Here is a 3,363-nt window from a genome sequence, read left to right as displayed (position 1 = left end):
AGCTAAGGTTCTCTGCATCAGTGGGGAATGCTGCTTTTTTTCCGTTTTGGTTCAAGTAGGCAAATAATGAATAAGGAAACAAAAGCTGAGACCAACACACCAAAGGCTTTGTCCAGTGGCCAAACACTGGAAAAGCAAGAACTAAATATACAGATCAACTTCTCACACAGCCACAAAGTTATTTAATTTTATTAAGATGTAATCAGCTCGGTAATTGACCAAGAGGGCTTCAGGGCAAGGTTTACCTGAGCTCAAGAAACCTGGCTGAACAGGAGTTTCTCTAAGGCTCTGCATGCCCTAGAGACCAGAGACAGGCATGAAGAAATGCTGCCACCTTTTGGCCGTTTCCCATAACAACAACTTTAAACCCAGTTGGGCAGATGGACATTCACAAGGCCTGTGGGGGCTGTAAATGACACCTGCCATCAAGTAACCTCCCCAGGTAAATCACTGGAAAAGAATTCAAAATAGGGCACACTTTCAAGAAGCAAATTTCAAGTGGTAAATTATACCCTGTAAAAGATCAAAAAGCATAGGAAAAGCTACTCCACTCACTATTCAGTTCAGTTCAGTTCAGTTCAGTTGCTCAGTCGTGTCCGACTCTTTGCAACCCATGAATCACAGCACGCCAGGCCTCCCCGTCCATCACCAACTCCCGGAGTTCACCCAAACTCATGTCCATTGAGTGGGTGATGCCATCCAGCTTTCTCATCCTCTGTCATCCCCTTCTCCTCCTGCCCCCAATCCCTCCCAGCATCAGAGTCTTTTCCAATGAGTCAACTCTTCACATGAGGTGGCCAAAGTACTGGAGCTTCAGCTTCAGCATCATTCCTTCCAAAGAACACCCAGGACTGACCTCCTTTAGAATGGACTTGTTGGATCTCCTTGCACTCCAAGGGACTCTCAAGAGTCTTCTCCAACACCACAGTTCAAAAGCATCAGTTCTTCAGTGCTCAGCCTTCTTCACAGTCCAACTCTCACATCCATACATGACCACTGGAAAAACCATAGCCTTGACTAGACAGACCTTTGTTGGCAAAGTAATGTCTCTGCTTTTGCATATGCCATCTAGGTTGGTCATAACTTTCCTTCCAAGGAGTAAGCGTCTTTTAATTTCATGGCTGCAGTCACCATCTGTAGTGATTTTGGAGCCCCCAAAAATAAAGTCTGACACTGTTTCCATTGTTTCCCCAACTATTTCCCATGAAGCGATGGGACCGGATGCCATGATCTTCATTTTCTGAATGTTGAGCTTTAAGCCAACTTTTTCACTCTCCTCTTTCACTTTCATCAAGAGGCTTTCTAGTTCCTCTTCACTTTCTGCCATAAGGGTGGTGTCATCTGCATATCTGAGGTTATTAATGCAAATCAAAAGTACATGGACTAATCACCTCACACCAGTCAGAATGGCCATCATCAAAAACTATACAAACACCAAGTGCTGCCCAGGATGTGGAGAAAAGGGAAGCCTCCTGCACCAACGCCCCGGGGTGTAAATTGGTAACAACCACGATGTAGGATAGTGTGGAGGTTACTTAATGAAAATGAGAATGAGACCACAAGACTCCCTAACACCACACACAAAAATACACTCCGCAAAGTACAAAGATCTTACTGGAAACTCAGATGCCACGAAATTCTTGAGAAAAATATAGAAAAGGCACACTTTTCCACAAATTACATCAAGTTCTTTTTCAATCCACCTCTTAGAATAATGAAAAATAAACATGAAATAAGAAAACAGGAACTATCCCTTTAAAAGTTTGCACAGGAAAGGAAAGCCTAAAGGAAAGACAAAGACAACCCTAAGAACAGGCGGAATATTTGCAAACATAGATAACCCCAAGGATTCATCTCCAGAACAAACAGCTCCTGCAGCTCAACATAAAAACACCGACAGTCCCAGAAGACATGGGCCGGAGATTAAGAGGGTGTTTCTGAGGAAGACTTAGTGTCTGCCATTACGCACAAGAAAAACGCTCACCATCACTAATTATCAGAGAAATGCAAATCAAAAGTCTAAAGAGGTATCACCTCACACCAGCTCAATACCAATTCAAAACTGCAAAAAGAAATGCTGGCTTACCGTTAACAACTGAATGTTCATTAACACACTCTGATTTTAATATCAAGCTACTCTTATATATGAAAATGAAAGAGGAGAGTGAAAAAGCTGTCTTAAAGCTCAACATTCAGAAAACGAAGATCATGGCATCCGGTCCCATCACTTCATGGGAAATAGATGGGGAAACAGTGGAAACAGTGTCAGACTTTATTTTTTGGGGCTCCAAAATCACTGCAGATGGTGACTGCAGCCATGAAATTAAAAGACGCTTACTCCTTGGAAGAAAAGTTATGACCAACCTAGATAGTATATTCAAAAGCAGAGACATTACTTTGCCGACTAAGGTCCGCCTAGTCAAGGCTATGGTTTTTCCTGTGGTCATGTATGGATGTGAGAGTTGGACTGTGAAGAAGGCTGAGCACTGAAGAATTGATGCTTTTGAACTGTGGTGTTGGAGAAGACTCTTGAGGGTCCCTTGGACTGCAAGGAGATCCAACCAGTCCATTCTAAAGGAGATCAACCCTGGGATTTCTTTGGAGGGAATGATGCTAAAGCTGAAGCTCCAGTACTTTGGCCACCTCATGTGAAGAGCTGACTCATTGGAAAAGACTCTGATGCTGGGAGAGATTGGGGGTAGGAGGAGAAGGGGACAACCGAGGATGAGATGGCTAGATGGCATCACGGACTCGATGGACGTGAGTCTGAGTGAACTCCAGGAGATGGTGATGGACAGGGAGGCCTGGCATGCTGCGATTCATGGGGTCGCAAAGAGTCGGACACGACTGAGCAACTGAACTGAACTGAACACTTATATATTGGGTTAGCCAAAGGGTTCCTTTGGATGTTAGGTAAAGATAAGACACATTTTTCATTTTTACCAAGAACTTTATTGAACAACATATTCATTTTGTTCTACTACCTTCTGCCAATTTACAGGCAACTTACAACTCAGAATTCCACCATCCCAAAACTTTTTATCTTTTTGAGTAAAGAACTGTTCCAGGTGCCCTCAGCCAGGGTATTGATATTTTCTCCATTAAGAGAATTTTGTAAAGACTGAAATACATGGACATATGAAGGTGGAATGTCTGGTGAACACAGCGGATGAATCAGAACTTCCCAGTCAAGCTGTAACAGTTTTTGCCTGGTCATCAAAGAAACATATGGTCTTGCAGTATCCTGACGGAAGATTATTCATTTTCTGTTGACTAATTCCAGACACCTTTTGTTGAGTGCTGCCTTCAGTTGGTCTAACTGAAGAGCATTGGGAACATTATTGAATTAATCATTTGGTTTTC

This window comes from Capricornis sumatraensis, chromosome 3 (genome assembly GCF_032405125.1).
Source record: "Capricornis sumatraensis isolate serow.1 chromosome 3, serow.2, whole genome shotgun sequence".
Taxonomy (NCBI): Eukaryota; Metazoa; Chordata; class Mammalia; order Artiodactyla; family Bovidae; genus Capricornis; species Capricornis sumatraensis.
The sequence above is the reverse complement of the archived record's forward strand: the minus strand, read 5'-3'. Positions refer to the sequence as shown.